This window comes from Loxodonta africana, chromosome 18 (genome assembly GCF_030014295.1).
Source record: "Loxodonta africana isolate mLoxAfr1 chromosome 18, mLoxAfr1.hap2, whole genome shotgun sequence".
Taxonomy (NCBI): domain Eukaryota; kingdom Metazoa; phylum Chordata; class Mammalia; order Proboscidea; family Elephantidae; genus Loxodonta; species Loxodonta africana.
Genome location: NC_087359.1, coordinates 56,907,670 through 56,926,274, shown reverse-complemented (window position 1 = coordinate 56,926,274; position 18,605 = coordinate 56,907,670). Strand labels below are relative to the sequence as shown.

General features: G+C 50.2%; 1 long non-coding RNA gene across 2 annotated transcripts; it reads left to right on the top strand.

The window, feature by feature from the left end:
• Positions 1–569: 569 nt before the first annotated feature.
• On the top strand, positions 570–18,389 carry LOC104846277 (uncharacterized). 2 transcript variants are annotated; one of them, XR_775840.3, is made up of 2 exons: positions 570–15,992; positions 17,198–18,389. It is a non-coding gene; the product is annotated as an uncharacterized LOC104846277 (long non-coding RNA). The 2 variants fall into 2 exon arrangements; XR_010318397.1 differs by lacking the exon at positions 570–15,992 and adding an exon at positions 15,999–16,825.
• The last annotated feature ends 216 nt before the right edge of the window (positions 18,390–18,605 follow it).

Here is an 18,605-nt window from a genome sequence, read left to right as displayed (position 1 = left end):
CCTTTTAACTGATGCCTCTCCCACCCCTCGGGGTGAGTATCTTAAATGAAATGGAAATCTCCAGAATATAGCATGGTCCTAAAACATCTGAGGAAGTGGGTCAGAACAAGGGAGTTGCGGAAAAGCAGGCTTCACTGGCGGCTTCCCACCCACCTGGGAGGGGAGGCCAGGATGTAAATCACTGGGATTAAGGAATAAGGACCCACTGTTTTCCCAGAGTCCCGGCCTGGTCTGGGTCCCCCAAAGTTTTCCTCAAGCTGTGCTTCATTCTCCCCAGAGCTGGCCAGGGTTTTAGGGATTTTTAGGAAATGACTTGGCGGCGCATTCCTTTGGGGGAAGTGAGTGATTAGGTTTTTCCTTCTTGGCTTTTTCCTTTGCAGAACGCGATTGAATCAGCTACACAGTGGGCTGGGCCTGGCCTCCAGCAGCCACTTTGTGTTTTGAAGTCGTTGTATTTAGGAATTTTGAGTGTTGAGAGCTTTTTGATTTTGTAGTCGCTTTTGCATTCTTATAGTTTCCTGGAGCAGATGTGGCCTTCCTGCCCACCCCACCCCCCCCCCCGCAACCCACCACCCCATCCTTCTAAGCCAGGTACCTCAGGTGTTGTGGAGAAGTGGCTTGAATGTCAGACTTGTTTGCCGTGGAGCCTTCTTCGGGAAGCAGCCAAATGTAAGGTGGAAACCCTGGTGGGAGGGGAGGATTTTAGCCAGACTCCCGGGGAGGCCCACAGAATATTCCTAAAATCCACCTGGATTCCTAGTTCTGCCCACTGGGAGGAAACTTGCATTCCCTCAAACTCTTAAGTAAATTGTGACCTGGTGAATAATTAACTTCACCCTCCTGACTTTTTTTTGGGGGGGGGGGAGAAAAAAATCCCAACCTGTGAAAAATTAGAGATCAGTTTTTGTCCAGCAGGATTTGGATGACAAAGGAGGTATTGGGCCTCTCTCATCTTCACTCCAGATCGTAGCACCTTCCTTCCAGGGTTTCCTTGGCGTCTGCTCCTATAGGGCCTCTGAGCTGCTTCCCCAAGTCGCCTTCGGTGCCCCTTTGCCCAAAGCCGCCCCTTTGCCCAAAGCCGAACTCTGCGAACCCTCTGTCACTGAGGATTCTTTATGAAGCTGCAGCAGCAGGCCCCCTACGTTGTCCCGGGACAGCTTGGCCCTTGCTACTGTGAGAGTTGATTCTGCTGCCAGGCTGGTTTGCGGCTCTGTGTGAACTGGTAAATATTTGGCCAGTCTTAGCTCTTTTATACAAAAGCACTGTGCTCCTTATCTGTGATAAGTCCCTGAAAGAGAGTTGTCTCCGAAGCGAGGGATCAGTTTGGTTTCCAGGAGGGATTTTTGTCTCGTAGCCCAGTGTGGGAACCGCGAAGGTGGACTTGGGGTCCTGCTGTGCTTCGGTTGAGCCCTAACTGCCACTTGCCAGCTGAGTGGCCTTTGACAAGTGATTTCTCTGTGCCCCAGTGTTTTCCGTCGTGAAATGAGGGTTATGATACTTACCATGTAAGGTTGTGGTGAGGTTTAGATGAAAAAGTACACATACAGTGCCTGGCACAACTGGTAGTTGTCGTTCCTCGCATCTCATCTAATTTTGGAGTCTGCGTGGGTATATTTCTTGGTAGAGAGGGGTGCAGAGTGGTTAAAATCTCAGGTCTGGTAAGTCCGAATGCCACCTCCATTGCTTGCTAGCCACGTGGACTTGGGCAAGCTACTTAAGTCACTGGGGACAACAGCTTCCTCATCGTTCAAAACCAATTGCCTTTGAGTCAGCTCTGACTTATGGCGACCCCATGTATGTCAGAATAGAACTCTGCTTCATAGGGTTTTTCGTGGCTAATTTTTCAGACGTGAGATTGCCAGGCCTTTCTTCTGGTGCACCTCTGGGTGGACTCGGACCTCCAACCTTTGATTTGCGGCTGAGCCTGTTAACTGTTTGCACCACCCAGGGACTCTTCATGATCATTAGGCAGAGATAATACTTGGGAGCCCCTTCCCCTGTCTAAATCTGTTTTTGTTGTCTACCAACTATGTGCCAGGGACTGGGCCAGGCTGGGCTGGGGTAAAACTAGCATGGCTTGTTGCTGCCTACCCTGACTTTTACTCCAGCGCAGAAAGTCCTCACTTTATAGTTGAGGCTGAGACACATCCAGGAAAGGCTTCTCCCAGGATCTCACAGCTGGCCTTTGGTGTACCAGGGACAATACCCCAAGCCTTTTGGGTGCAGCTGGGCCTCCCAGGTTCAGAGCCAGCAAGCATGAGCTGTAGAACAGGAGGTGGATTGGTCTAGATTAGCAGCACAGAGCCTTTAAAGAGGAGCCCTGGGCTTGCAGATGTGGCTGCCTCACACATCTGCTGTGCACTGCCTCCAGCCCAAAAGGCCCACAGACTCCACATTTCATGAAAGGCCCCCAGGAAAGGTGACTTTTCTACAGCCTTTCTAGGCTTGCCCGCTCCCTAACCAAGTTAAACATACTCTAGTGGGACCAGCCAAGCAGGGGCAAAATTGAAGGGGATGAAGGGTAGGATTTGATATTCAGAAAAATGCTGCAAAGTAGTCATCCTGGGTGGGGGGGGGGGATCAGAATTTTGCTGGACTCCCCTGTCCTTTTTTGTGGCTCAGTTTTTATTTTTAGTTTCAAACTGGAGGTGTGGGTAGACCATCATGTTTTCAGAGCTTACCAGCCTTTAGTAGTCCTGACTGGCAGCGGGCAGGGCTTAGGAAGTTTCTGCGATTCTGCGAGACTCCGAGCAGGTGACTTCTCACCCGCTTTGTGTGCTTCCTCCCTTTGGCACGGTCTGGGGAATTTTGAAGTCACCCTGTAGCTAGACCCCTTGGCATCTGCTGCCCAGGAGAACTGGGCAGAGAGGTGCTGGGTGGAAAGAACCATCACCCGATTTTCATCACAGCCCTGCCACTCAGGGTCTCAGAGCCCCTTCTCTGTCAGGTGGGGGATTGGACTGAGTAGAGACTGTGCACCCCCTTGTAGCCTGAAAATTCTTCTAACATTCTGAGCCAGGAGGCGTAGAGGAGGAAACAGGGTTGGAACCTGGGGCTGTGGTTTGTAGGGGTGGGAGGAGGTGGGGGAAGGACTCAGAGATGTGCAGCTGGGAAATTTGGATCAGTCTATGAGAGACTTTGTGGTTCATTCTCATGAAACTTGCTTCCTCTCACTGGATTTCTGCCCTGGGGTATGTGTGGTTCACGGGAACACGCTGGTTTCTCCTCCTTGGTGACTGAGGCTTAAATTCTGGGCCCCTAAGCAAATATTTAAGAAAAAATTCTCTATCTTGTTTTCTCTAAGTCTGTTGTAAAGTAGACCTATTCCCTGTCCTCTGGAAAGTGTTAAATTGCATCACTACTCATTTGCTGATAGCACGGGGCTTTCTGAGAGACTGGTCTAAGGCAGAAAACGTTTTTCTGCATCATGGAATGGGTGTTGGCTTTGGAGCCAGGAACCTGACTCTCCCACGAACTCACTAGGTGACCTCGGGTGAGTGAAGCACCTTCCTGAGACTCAGTTTCCCCATCCGTAATAATACATGCCCACCTTGCAGGGCATTCAGAGGATTGAATGGGAATGTGAGTGTGAACTCCAGGCACGTGGTGGCCCTGTGGTAGTGGCACCATGGTAGCTGTTCTCAGGTAACACCATAGTTCATCCCAGGGCCTGTGTGGCTGGTGAGCAAACCTCAGTGAAGTCAAGGAAGGAAGACCTGGCCTGGCCAGCCCAGGTGCTGGTTAATGTCTGGAGAGAAAAAAACACTAGAAGAAAGGTGAGTCCTTGCTGGAGTTGCGGTGGAGGTTCCTGCTTCTCCAGGGGCACCTGTCTGATACAACTTGAGAGAAGCAGTGGGTAGAGATGGGGGGCCAGTCAGACACCCCTAACTTTTCCAGGAGTACGTTCATATGGTCACTGCATTCAAACCCATCTGAGGGGACAGGTTAGTGGGAGACATTCTTCTGAATTCCATTTTATTGGGCTTGCTGCATGGGCTTAAGAACATGAGGAAAAAAAAAACACACACACACACATTAAGAAAATGTGTTTTTGTTCTTGGAACTTTGAGTTAGAGTAAGCAGATACTTGGAACCAGGGCTTATGTATAAGCAAAATGTTGATCTCCAAATAGCTGGGCCAGACCACTGTATAGCTGGGAAAAGTCAGCACAATGACTTGGTCCCAGCTAGTTGGTGTGGGGGGCTCACTTCTCCCCTGGCCTGAGACACACACTCCTCCTGTATCTAGTGATAGTGAGCGTTCCATGTCGCTCAGGTCTGGGCTCATGTTAACCCTGGCCAAATTGTTCAATATTAAAACATCTGGCAAAATACCATGTTGCGACAATGAACCTTTTCTGTATAGGAGGGGCAAGAGGAGGGCAGCCCTGGGGTGCTGAAAAACCACTTAGGCACTGACAGTTGGAAAGGGGCAGGGTCTGCAATCCTGACTGTGAATGTAAGGGGTGGTGATGGTTCAGGGGGGCAGCTTCTTAAAATAGAAGGAGGCCTGGGAACCAGCTCCCAGTTTCTAGAGCCCACTTGGGGCAGAGGGGAGGGGGCTGCTGCCAACCTATCTTGGCATTCTCCCTTTCGTCCATTTGGTAGATTTTGTTTTAATTAGACAAGTCGTGACAAATATCCCATTAGTCTTTGGGCCAGAGAGTTGTGAGGAGCCCTGCCTGGAAACCCAGCCTCACTCACTTGGGAGCCATAATTAGGCAAGAGAACAGTTCACGGGCCCTTGATTCAATAAAGACCCTTTCATGATGTTGGTTTTTCCCAGAAAAATAATACCACTTTGCTCCGTTTATTGCGTTTCGATGTGTAATCACATTAGAACTAAGTAGCCCAGGGGATTGCAGTTACGTAGTTGGGGTTTTCACCAAAGCCTGTTACCCGGTCTTCAGAGAAAAAAGTATCCTCAGAAAAAAAGAAAATGACAAGGAATGTTTCTGAGGATTTTTCTCTCTTGGCATATGTGATGGTTAATGATATGTGTCAACTTGACTGGGCCACGAATATCAGTATTTTATAATTATCCTCCATTTTGTGATTTGATGTAAGGGGAGTTTTCTTGGGGGTGTGGCCTGCATCCAATATATGTGGACATTCTGGCAAAGCTCACTTGCTCTTGATCCTGCATCTGACGGGTCATCCTCTGACCTCTGGTTCTCGGAATCTGAGCCAGCAGCCTGCCGCCTGACCTATGGATTTTGGGATTCTCCAGCTCTCGTAACCCTTTGAGCCAGCAGCCTTCCACCTGACCTGCCCCTATGACCACATGAGTCAGGAGAATCCTCCAGCCTGATGCCTTACCCGTGGATTTGGGACTTGCCGGCCTCCGCAATGGCGTGAGCCATTTCCTTGAAATAAACCTCTATATCTCTATATTTATAAGGAGCCCTGGTGGCACAGTCGTGAAGCACTTGGCTACTAACCAAAACATCGGTGGTTTGAACCTACTACCCACTCCGCGGAAGGAAGATGTGGCCATCTGCTTCTGTAAAGATTTACAGCCTTGGAAACCCTATGTGTGGGGCAGTTCTACTCTATCCTGTAGGGTCGCTATGAGTCAAAATCAACTTGGTGGCAGTAGGTTTGGTTTATATATATATATGTGTGTGTGTATGTGTGTGTGTGTGTGTGTGTATATATATATATATATATATATAAATACGCTTCACTGGTTTTGATACTCTAGAGAACCCAGCCTAAGACAGCATGTAAAAGACATTTTCTCCCTTCAGGGTGAGAAGTGACCCAGGAAAAAACCAGAAAGTGAAACTAACTTGACTCCTCAGTGTTGATCCCGGCCTTGGAGCTCTCTTTGCCGTCCTGCGTTGGCCCAGGCCCTGTGTGCCCAGTGCAACCCCTCCCGGATATGATATTTGCCAGATGGGTAGCACATGTCCTGTGGAGGTCTGGAGAGAATACCAGAGAGATGCCTGTGTCCTCTCCACCAGGAGTTGTGGCTTACCAACACGTCTACCAGGTGGCAGGCTACGTGCCTGCAGGGTGCTGAGGTTCCCAGGTGGCAGTTCCCTGATTCCTCCATGTCCCCTCCGTGCTGGGGCGGTCAGAACCCTGACTAAATATAGCCCTGGAGCTCACGGCAGCTTTCAGTTAATTGGGATGGTTTGCTTGGCCCCCACGGGCCTGACTGGACCCTTCTTCCAGCCATTCTCAGCTGGGAGGGAGGCCTGCTGCCGTGCAAGCCCCCGCACAGCCACCCCCTCTTGCTTTCTTACCCCACGACCGTTCCGTGTGGTCCCTTCAGAGCAGTTTTCCACAACTCTTGTCAGGCAGGCTGAAAGCATTTCCCAATCGCACAGTTAAAATCGCTCCCAGAAATCTGCCCAGTGCTGGGGTTAGGTAGAGATCACCAGGGAGCCGCTTTCCCAATTTGGGGTTTAGAAATCTCAGGCAATGAGGAAATTTGGGGTAGTCATTCACAGGAGTACTCTGTTAAGAAAGAGGGTATGACATTTCAGAATGCCGAAACCGTGTTGCATTAAAAAAGGGGAAAATCCATTTTAATTCCAGGACATCTGGTGGGAGTTATCTCTGAAATATCTTTTCTGTTCTTGTAGAACTGTGCATTTCATAGGGAATGGTTTATCTGTTCGTAAATAATGTGTATTACAATGTTCCTTCATTATCACTACTGTTTTAAGATTCGAGGTGGGTTTTTTTTTTTTGAACATTATACTTTAGGCTTTCTGGGTATATTTTATACTTTGGGGAAGAAGTGCTTTTAAATTATATATATATATGTATATGTATTTTGCTTCTCCCCAAAGGAATATAATTAGAACATCTGAAGCAGATTATCCAATTAGTAATTTTAAAAAATTAATTGTTAGGAATTTGTGAGGAGATAAAAATTATTTTAAATTTCCAAATGTAACTGGCCACAAGGAGGCTCCGAGGAAGTAGACAAGGGAAAAATAACAGGTTTCTAAGTTTCCCTTCTTTTCATTCAACGGCTCCCCTCAAAAACTCAGCGCATCTGACTCCCAGCCAGCAACAGTGACCAGAAAGCTGTTTGTCTTGCCCTGCGTAAATAGTATTAGAAAAATTATTCTTTTTTTTCATAAATGAGTTTATTCATTTATATCTGTTTTTCTTTTCCCCTGACAGTGAAGTGGAAACCCTGGTGGCGTAGTGGTTAAGAGCAACGGCTGCTAACCAAAAGTTTGGCAGTTCGAATCCACCAAGCGCTCCTTGGAAACCCTGTGGGGCAGTTCTGTCCTGTCCTTTAGGGTTGCTATGAGTCGGAATGGGCTTGATGGCAATGGGTTTGGTTTTTCTTTTTTTTTGACAGTGACGTAGCCATGAAGATGTGTCTGTTTTCAGCAATAATGTTAGTAGGTATTCTTTGGGGGGGAATTGTGGTGATGTGAATTGACTGAGTACATATTCACTGCGTGCCTTGTGTGTGCTTTCATTGTGCCAGTTGGCAACAAGGGCAGTCTAGCAGGGGTGGGGTGACGTCCAGGACCCAGAGAATGAAGTTGAGACCCGGCTCTTGCCATTTGTGGCTTTTGGTAGTATAGGCCTGTAATCTTTTATCCGAAATTCTGAACTCCCAAAACTGTGAAAATTAGAAGTCGTTTTAGTAACTAATTTAGTGAGAAAATCTGACCCAACCTGACTTGAGACTATTAATAGTCTATATTTATCCTGGAGGGTGTGAATATTCATGGATTCCACTGTGGAGATATTATAGTAGATATTAATGTGTTTGATTACGGGTGCTGCCCTGCTGGGGTGTTGTTGCATAATACGTGGTGTACCTCCTAGAATGTGAAAAATTCTGACTTCTGGAAACACATAAGGCCTGGAGGTTTGGGGAAGCGATTGCAGACCTGTAGTATCATCAGCTTAATAAATGGCAACAGCAGCTACATGCCCAGAGACAGGGGCAGAGACCTGTTGCTTCTTCAGTTAGAGGAGGACCCTGTGGGTTGAATGAGGGTTCAGCTGATAGATGGACAGGATATCCAAACAGCTGTATGCCCACTGGGGCAGGGGATTTGACTGCCTCTGGCCCTCAGAGCCCTCCCCTCTGCAGGCCTTTAACTCCATGAAGGTTCAACAGGTTTTCCTCACTATTGTATCTTCAGTGTCCAGCTCTGCACTTGGCATGTATGAAATGCTGAGTAAATATTGGTCAATAGCAGAGGTCGGCAAGCTTTTTCCGTAAAGGGGCAAACAGTAAATATTTTAGGTTTTATAGACCATAGGATATCTATTGTAACTCTTCTGCTTTGCCAAAGCAGCCATAGATAATATGTAAATAAATGAGCATACCTGTGTTCTAATAAAACTTTATTTACAAAAATGAGCTGTGGGCTAGAGATTGCTGACCCCTTGCCAAAATAATCAATGCATCTTGAACGTAGACTCTTCCTCCTCTGTACTTTTAGCCCTGCTGCTGCTCTGCCTGTCTTGTTTCCCGTCTCCTTTAAAGAGATAAAAGTTGTAGCTCTGACGCCAGCACCCACCCCTTGCTTTGACTCCTCCGGATGGCCTGGAAGCATGGATGAAAGGAAGGTGCTGCCCTTCCCTGGACTGGCTTCTTTAGTGGAAACGTGTATATTTTGTGTGGACAAATGCATTTGGGCACAGGTCCAACCTTGCCGAGGGGCATTCAGCCCTCTACCCACTGATGAGTTTTGGGGGCTGAGCCAAGCCCCAAGGCCCTGCTGGCCATCAGAGTCGGGCCAGGCTATGCTGCCAGGCGACTATGTCTCGGGAGAGTTTGCCAGTACATGGGGGGAGCTGAGGGGCTGAACGTGAGTATTTAGAGCCAATGTGTTCTTAGCTAAAGAATTTCTGGCAGGGAAAGTTTGGTTATCATAAACCCAGGGGCTCTGATGGATGAGTTTCAGGTCTTCTGGCTTCGTTCATCCCAGCCCAGAACATCCAGCAAGGGTTGGTCTGCCCAGTGAGTCCAAGAAGACTTACTGCAGCAGAGGCTCAATCCCACCGAGCTTTCTGGCTCTACCTCCACAGTGGGCCGGCCTGGGCAGACAGGGTGGAGTGGCTGGAAGGAGGGCAGGACCCTGCAGAGACCACTCCCCTAAGCTGTGTGCAGAGAGTGCCACCATGCCTGCGCCTGGCCCCAACCCAGCTCTCTGCCAGGACCCCTGACTCAAAGCCTGGCTTTTCCAGACCCTTCAGGCCAGGCCCCAGCATCCCAGGAAGGCAGTGGGTTCCTGTCTGGGCTTAGGGGGCTCTCTCTGCAGAAGAGCCCCTCCACCAAGACCTTTTGGGATCGTTGCTCTCTGCCTGGATCCCCCTCCCCCCTGGCCAGGGTGGGGCTGGTGCATAGCTTTCTTTCTAAAGCAAAATGCAAACGAGCTAATATCTGGTTGGCTTTTCTTTTCCATCTGTCGTGGCTTGTGGGTAGCTGGCTATTTTGGGGACTTGGGTTGTTCATGGTATAACCTCACTTTACAGCTCCCTTATAAGTCTCAGTGGCTTATCAGGTCCCGGTGGAAGGGGCACCCCTTTGGTCACTGATATGTACCCAACCCAGGCTGAGGGCCTGGTGTGTTTGGTGATGAGTTAGCTCTGCTGACAAAGCCAAGCCCAGATGGGTCACCTTCACTTACCTAGGACAGCATGGGGATCCTCCGGCCACTGCCAGGGGTAGCCCTCTGTCCCCACCTCCCTGTCATTGAGCACCTGTGCCTGGGTCAGACATTATAGGTATCATGGTGAATAAGACAGCCTGGCCCAGAGCAGTCGTTCTCAAACTTGACCGTTCCTGAGAATCGCGTGGGAAGCCTGTTAGCAATGCAGATCCCCAGGCCCCTTGGTAGTTCTGGAGAGGGGGAGGCAAACCTGCGTTGGTAATAAGTGTCCCCTGTGGTTCTGATGTGGGTGGTTCCAGGAGCAGCCTCTGGCAGGGTGGGCCAGCACAGAGTGATGAGTGTCGGGACAGGAAGGAACAGGGAGAAGGGGCTCTAACCCAGGGAGGAGTTGTCCAGAGGAGGTGAGCTGAGTCTTGAAGAACCAAGGAGGCAATAATAATAGTAGCTAAACTTGATTGAACACTTTGTGCCAGGCACGGTTCTAAGCCCTTTACATGAATGAACCCATTCAATCCTCACAACCACCCCATAGAGTGGATACTGTTATCCCAACCTCACAGAGGAGCAAACTGAAGCACAGAGGGGTTCAGTAGCTTGCCCAAGATGATGTGGTTAGGAAGCAACGGTCTGGGTTCAAACCCAGGCAGTTTTGCCCCACAGCCTGCCTCTTCCTTACAAAGTTCCGTGGCATTAGGGGTAAGGGCATGCCAGGCAGGGGGTCAGCACACGGAAAGTCTAGGCAGACTGGGAGGGCTGGGGCTTAGCATGCAAGCATAATGCTGTCACTTTGTCTTCATGGTCCAGGTGATTCTGCTCCTAGTATATAGGACAGCCTGCGGCTGGTGGAGTAGGTGGCTGTGATCTTGGTTGGGGCAGAAAGCTCCCAGAGAGAGGACATGTACTGTAATGACAGTCCGAGAGGGCTGGGGAGCCGTAACGACAGTCCGAGAGGGCTGGGGAGCTGCAGAGGTGGGCTTCCAGGCCCTCTTCCTTTCAGTCTTGAACAAAGATGGGCCGTGGGGCGTGGGTGAGGAGGTGGAATGTTTGTGTTGTGAGGCACAGGGAGCAGGGAGGCCTATGTCCTGACACTCTGTTCCAGGCCCTTGTCTAAGAAGGGAAGAATTCTCCATGGCCTGAGTCCCTGGAGACTCCCAGGGAGCCAGACAGAGCCTCTGCCCTTGGGGTCTGAGAGAAGGCTACTTGGAGAGGGGAATATGCTTTGGTTAGGAGCCTACTCACAGGCCCTTAGCGCGTGGTATGCTAAATACTTTGTATGCTTTTACTTTAACCCTCATATCACCCTGCAAAGTAAGGTCTTATTATTCGTATTTACAGATGTGAAACCTGAGGCCCAGAGAGGCAGAGTAGTTTGTACATGGTCACACAGTGAGTAAGAAATAGTGGAGCCAGGTTAGTCCTCTGGGGGGTTGTGCATTCACCACAGTGGGGGCCACCCGTGCTGTGAGAGGCTGTGTTTTCTGCACCAGCCCACCGAAGAGTGGGTTCTCTGCCAGGCTGGGTAGGGCATGTTCCCAGCAGCCAGCTGGGCAGATTCCAGCCATGCTGGGCCCTGGGTGGAGTGGCCTGACTTCTGGGGAGGAGTTTCCCGCCAATGGATGGCATTCCACAGATGGGTGGCATTTCGTGCCGTGGGTCTCGGAGGAGGACCACATTCCCTGGAGTCAGAAAGGCTTGGGGTCTGTGGGGAGTGGCCTGCTGGGGGCGTCTGTGGTCTAGTAAGCGTCTGCCCCCGCTGGAGGCTCGGCCAGGCCAGGCTGTACTGCCTACCCGGAGACAGAAGGGGTCATCCCATTGGGAAAGGAAGACCCTAGACAAGACTTTGATTCTGGAAACCCTTTTCATCTTCCCATAATTGTCTCTGGGCAGATTGAGTGCTGGCAAGTTCTAGGAAGGGAGTGAGCTGAGGAAAAAAAGTCAGTTGCCAGCTGTCTTCGTTATCTAGTGTTGCTATAACAGAAATACTACAAGCGGATGGCTTTAACAAACAAATTTATTTTCTCACAGTTTAGGAGGCTAGAAGTCTGAATTCAGGGTTCAGGCTCTAGGAGAAGGCTTTCTTTCCCGGCTCTGGAGGAAGGTCCTTGTCTTTTTGAGCATCTGCTCCTGGGCAGTCTTTATGTGGCTTGACATCTCTTCCCCCCTTCCCTTTACTCTTTTGCTTATTTAATCTCTTATATCTCAAATGTGATTGTCTCAAGACACACCCAACACTAATCCTGTCTCATTAACATAACAAAGACAACCCATTCCCAAACAGGGTTATAACCACAGGCATAAAATAGAGGTTAGTAAATTAGTAAACACGGATTTTTGGGGGACACAATTCAATCCAGAACACTGGCCCTTCTTCCTTCTTGTTGGTCACTTTCTGACCATGCCCCCACCCACCTTCAGTTTCTCCCAGCCTGTGCTTTCCAGCAGAGCCTGTCAGCTCCTTGATTGGAATGCAGAAACATCCCAGGGCATTCCAAAAGCCTTTGCTCATGTCTTTGTTGCACACAATAGGTTATTTTTGTAGATGGGGTGTGAGGTGGACTTGCCTTCCTACTTGGCCCAAAGGAACCTGTTGCCTTTTGTCCAGCTCACCTGGGCTAAGGTGAGAAAGGGGGAACTGGGCAGGACTGAGATTTGAGATCCAGTTCCCCTAGGTGGGCTCTTCCTGATGGGTTTGCAGCCTCTTGCCTCTCTCTAGGGACAGTGGGTGTGTGGCCTTCAGCTTTTCAGGAAGAGCCCTTTAGATGTGTATGGCATGGCTGAAATTCTCTCATTTCCTCCTTTGCTCTTCTTTTGAAATGGGAGAGATGGTGGTGGCAGCATAGCTCCTTCTAGGCTCATTTGATAGAGTAACCGCTGGAGAGAAGTAGAACCAGAACAGGGCTTTGAACTGGTTCTGAATGGTTCAGTCATGGCTGGAGGAAACAAGGGCAGCATAGGTGTTGCATAGCAACCAGATCTCTTGCACATGGGCTTTTGACCTGTGTAGGAAACAGAGAGCAGTGCCCTGCTCAAAGATAGCAGTCTGCCACGCCACTTTGAATGTGTGTCCTGTCAGTAATCCACTCTACTGCATCAGGAAACTTTCAGGAGCCTGATACGGGAGGCTGGATTATTGGCGGGACTGTGGAGAGTGACACACATTTAAAGCAGAGCAGTCAGCCACCATCTTTGAGCAGGATGCAGCTGTCTGTTTCATACTCTCTTCAGAAGCCAACTTGCAAGAGATTTGGTTTCTATGCAGTGTGTATGCTGCCCTTGTTTCCATCGGCCATGACTGAACCACTTCCAACTGGTTTGAACCCCTGCCTTGTTTCCGTCAGTGCTGACTGAACTGCTTAGAACCGGTTCAAAGCCCTGAACTAGAGCTCAGGTTCCTTCTTGAGAGTTCAGGCATCCGAATTTGTTCTTTATGAGGCTAGGGAAGGTAAGGCAACCCTTTCCCTAGGTCTTGCGGTACCTCCTGGTGTTTTCTTCTCTGCTTGAAGCGAGGCCGGTGGTGAGGGGGCTTAGTCTCTCCACAGTGGGTCCACGTACCACATGTGAAGACGAGGGCCAGTTGACCCTTCTCCCAGTTCTTGCCACATCCCAGAGCACTCACCCACTTGGAATTCCACCAGGATTCTAGTCCACGGCTCCCTGTGGGTGGAAGACACTGGGTTCTGAGTTGGCTGTGGGTGGAACAGAGGCTGGTTGTTCCTGGGCGTGCCATGGGGGCAGTGAGGATGGCTACTGCTGCACTCTGGGGGGAATTGTGCCAGTGTGGAGACCCTGCAGCCAACCCCACCCACCACAGAGCTTCCTGTGGGCTGTGGGGAGGTGGGGTAGGGTGAGGTGAGGGGGCAGCATCTCCACCTCAGCTCACCTGGGACAACTGGTCGACCACTTAACCACCTGGAGAGTTCAAAGACAGCAAGAAAAATGAGGGACTTTCAGGGGCAGCTGTGTTTTCTGACTCAGTCATAATGCCCCTAAAAATCCTTATTGTTCTTGCAGTGTGCATCGGACATGGCCACCAACCTGCCCTCTCCCACCGCTGGGAGGGGAAGGGCCCTCTGGGGTCAGATTGGAATGTACCCCACCAAATGAGAGTGAATGGGGACTTGCTGATTATTAAAGCAATTTTATGATCAACACATTGACTTGCAAACATTTGTGCAGTCTGTGTTTCGGTGGAGGATTGGGGTGGAGGAGGGTGGGCACTGAGGTGCAGGCAGGGGCCCAGGAGAGTACGGGGTCTCCCTGGTTGGTGTGTGGTTGAAGTTTAAAAACCCCAGCTGCATGCATGTGCAGTGCCCAAGGAAGGTCGTCCTGGGGTCTGTCAGGCTAAGGCAACAGTGTTGGGCTGAACGGCATGCCCAGCCTTTACTGAGAACTTGGACCCTTCTAGGGGCCAGAGGGGAGAAGGCACCTGGGCAGCAACTTGCCTTGTGTTTTAAAACAGGAAGCCCCAGAGTCCACTCAGAAATCACCCAGTGCTCTGGGCATTTTCAAAATCCTTTTGCAGTGGTTTGAAGGCCTTTTCCCTCTGCTGTGACCCTGGAGTTTGCTTTTGTCTCAGCTGGATGGTCTTCATCCCTATTTCACTTCGTGGGCCTTCTCCATTCTCAGCAGGTGATCCCACCCCAACCATCTCCAGCTCCACCCCACAGATACTTTGAGCCAAGGCTTTATCTTGGGGGTAGATTTGGGATTCCTCGAGGATTGTCAAAAAGCAGAAATACCTTTTAAAACAGCAACCCATCTGTGACATGCTCCGCTTACCCAAAAACACCGAGCCACAAGAATGCCACCAAATCCCAAAGCAACAGAATTTTCCTCTCTAATCAAGGCTGGGCAGGCGGCTGGCCCATGGATGGACAGACAGGTGGACAAACTCTACTTGCTCCGCCTGGTCTATTGTGTCTTGCCAACCTCACAAGTCAGTAGGGGAAATTTATCCCCAGGGTATTTCTAAGGTTTCCAGGTGCTGATTCACAGGCTCTCATTGCGCAAGAAGGTGGCCGCCGGGTGCTTGACGTCTGTGAGACCCTGACTTCCTCGGTCATTCTTCCTAGCTGGCCTAGCCCCTGGCGCCCCTGAGCTCTGGCCCATCCTGTTGGTCCAGTCGTGCCTCAACACCAGCTCTCCCAGAGATGGTTTTTAAGGAGCCTTAGCGAGAAGGGACGCTTCTCCAAGGTAAAGTTTAAACAGGGATGGTATTTTCCCTTCTTGGTAAGAGGTGGGTGAGGCTCTAGTTAAATGGAGATTCTCAAAATCTACAGTGGACAAATGGTAATGAACGTACAATGGCCAAAGGGTGACGGAAGAGGGTTCTTCCCTCATTGACTGCATTTGCTGATTTCAGGTCAACTGTCCCTTCCCCTGAGCACCTTTTGCCTTGCCCTTGTGTCCCCCCAAACCTTCCTCCTTGTCCCTGAGTATGTTCCTCATTCTTCCCCACAGAACCTTTGTAAGACAATAAACTGATTGTAAGACAAAAAACTGATGACTGTTTTTCCCCCATTATGGAAGAATTGCCTTCCACTCTAGAAAATTGGGAAAATACAAAAGGATGACATGAAAGAAAAAAAAAAAAAGTCTGCTAATGAAGTGCATCCTCCCAGCTCTTTCTTCCCTGTACATGGACTCCCCCACCCGGTTAGCAGGATTGGGGCTTTTAACAGGAGCCGGGCTCATAACCCATTTGAGCAGGTGTCCAGGTACCCTTGGGAACCAGAAAGCCTTTTTATTTTTTTTCTTTTTGCCAAGTGGGGTGTGCTGTGCACCACTGCTCACCTCCAGCCAGGAAGCTCAGAGGTCTTGTTGGATTGATTTTGGGGTGGCCTATCGCATTGCTTTTCAACCCTGGTCGCGTATAAGAGTCATCTTGGAAGTGGTTAAAAGAAAACAAAACAAAATTCCTGGGCCCCACCCAAAATCAAGTAGAATTGAATTGCAGGGGGCGGGGAGAGCACCCAAGGATTGGTGTCTTTACTTCTGGGTTGTTTTTTTTTTTTTTTTGGTTTGTTTCTCAGGTGATTCTCATGAGCAGCCAGAGGTGAATACTGGGTGCCTGTCCGGGACGGTGCTCTGAGTAGAATCGACTTTTATGGCAATGAGTTTGGCTTTGGTCTTGGTTTTGTTAGGGATGGAAGAGATTCCCTTCCGCTCTGCCTTTTCAGCCTGACCAGGGAGATGTGACCATTTACCGTTGGCAGATTTCTTTCCCTCCATTATTTTTCTGCTGCTCAGAGCCATCTTTTGAGATTCTTACGACCTTTGTTTTACAGACAGGGAAACAGGCTAAGGAGGTCAGGGGACTTCATCTGAAAACACAAAGCTGAGATATGGCAGAGCTGGGGTTTACGTGCACACCTTCTGCCTCCCAAGGTCAGTATTTCAATAATAATAATAGTCGCTGCTGAATTAAGCATTTGGTGATTACAGAATCTTGAGGTAGGTGGTTGGATGGGGTGCTCCTGTCTTATGGAGTTATCAGCTGCATAGGGAAAGTGAGTTATTTTTTCCTTAGTCTCCCTGATGCTAACTGTGCACCCAGATACCCTGGATCCACAGCCTGCCATGCGGCCACGAAGCCCAGCTCTGGGGAAGGCAGGTTTAGCCCCATTTTACAGATGAGAAACAGGCTCAGAACACGCTAGTGGCTTGGTTCCCTGCTCCTTGCTCAGACAGGCATCTGGGAGGGGGCACAGCCCTGCATGGGGCTTGCTTATCTGCCCTGCCCTGGCTGGCAGTCCTAAGGTCAGGACCTCACCGGGGGTGCCTTGGTCTCCAGGAAGCTGTCCCTGCCCCCTTCCTCTTCCTCTGAGTTTGCCTCCGGGAGGCCTGGCCTATGGGCCAGCTGGGCAGGCTGCCAGTGCAGTGAGCTAACGGGCGGCGCATTGTCGGCTCCAGGAAGCAGTCCGCTGTTCCCTGGGCCAGTCTGCGGAGCTAGAGGGCCAGCCTGCCGAGAATGCCGCTTTCCCGGAGCCCTGTGGCACTGGGCCAGGCCCGCGGGCTGGCTTCCTTCGGAAGGGAGGGCCTCAAGCACTCGGCCTCTCCTTCCTTGCTTGGCATCTTCCCTCTCCCTCTTCAGTCTGGCTCTGGCCCTTCTCCCCACCCAGCTCTTTGCAGCAGAGTGCACACTCGTGGCAACGACATCCATTAAACCTGCTTCCCAGAAAGCAGGGTGCATTGGGCACGCAGGCTCGGCCAGCACCTAGGTAAGAAACAGTGCTGAGGGAGTGGGCATCAGCTCAGCTTCCTATCCCACATTCCCTGGGAGCTGGGTCGGGAGATAACCCTAAACTGCTTTGGCCTGCCTGGGTCGGGAATAACCTCAGCTCAACTAGCAGCCTAAAACAGTTAGGCTGAGACAAGAGATTTGGGCTCCTGGAATTGGAGCGGGACAACCCTTTGCCCAGGAGTCAGATCCAGGGCGGCTACTTAGCTGGGGACCTTGGGTAAACTCCGCCACCACCTCCCTGAGCCTACTGCCTCATTGGTCTGATGGGCATAGTAGTGCCCGGAAGGAATGTGTTTACGCTTATTATGAAGATAGGTATGAAGTTGTTGCTTCCTCTTCCCCTTTCCAGGATAGAACTCTGTGTGGTGACTAGTGTGGAGAAGACACTCAGTGGTGGTGACACTGCTCAAGAAATTCAGTTTGAGTCTCAACATGGCAGATGGTGCCTTCTCTCCTTGGTCCTATCAGGATGACCTCCCCTGTCAGCCTTCACTCTGAACCTCATGGTTTTTCCTGCCCTGGCTGGATCCTGTTGGGATGGTGCTTCTGGACTGTAGTCCTGAGGTCCTGGACATGCCCCATTGGTCGTCCCTTTGCCCTAGATTTCCTCTCTCATCATCACTGTCCAGGGCTAGGGCCCACGGAGGCATCCTTTCCCTCTGCTGTGTTCATCCAACAAGTTCAGACGCCGTCAGCTTCAAGGTGTTGCCACTGGGCCTGGGCCAGAGGAGCTGCTGCAGAGCCCCTCCCTCCCCGCCAGCCTCCTGAGGAGCGGATGGCTCAGCACAGGCAGGAAGGGCTTTCCGTTTGGCTTGGCTGGTGGGGAGGTGATTAGTGCTCACTTTCTATTTTGACACTTGTATCTAACTGACAGGCAGAACCTGAGACTGCGCAGCAAGCAGCTGTAGGCCTTGAATGAGTAGGCCTGTCCCTGATGGCCTGGGTACTGCAGGGTTGTCTGGAGGTAGGAAATGGGTGGTAACACCACTCCCTGAGCATGTGTGGAGATGCAGCCATCTCTCGGCTTTCCCTCCCCAGCACCATGGCCCTTTCTTCTAATGCCTCTATTTTCTTCAGGGGACCACCCCTCCTCACCCTGTATCCCTGGAATTCAGGTGGGGCTAAGCCCAGCCCCTGGCTCTAGAGGCAGGCATGTGACCCAGTCCTGGACACTGAGACTCCCCCTGGCACTGTTGCAGGAACTATGGAGAAAAGGGCATTTTCTTTGACGTAAGCTTGGGACTACAGGTGGCCATCCTAGTCTCCACCTGGGCAGAGCCTACCTGAGGACAAAGCCAGCAAACAGGGAAGAAAGCCAAGAGATGGAGAGAGTGTGCTGTCCAGGTATCAATAAGCCCTGCCTCCAGCCATGCCTGATACCACTGCACCCCTGACTATATGAGCCAAGGCATTTTTTTTTTTGTCTAAAACCAGCCCGAGTTGGGTTGCAGTCAAAAAAGGGATTCAAATAGACAATATTTTTCTTTGGTCTCATCTTTAATCAACTTTAGTGATGCACAATAAAATCTACCTTTTTTTAAGTGTTTCATTCTTGAGTTTCGTTAAATATATACACGCTTGTAACTACCACCAGAATCAAAATGTAGGTCATTTCCATCTCCCCATAAAGTTCCCTTGTGCCCTTTTACGGTCAGTCCTCCCAACTCCAGACAACCACTCTTGTGCTTTCTGATCTATAGATTCATTTTGCCTTTGCTAAAATGTCATATACGTATAAACATTATCATAGAGTGGAT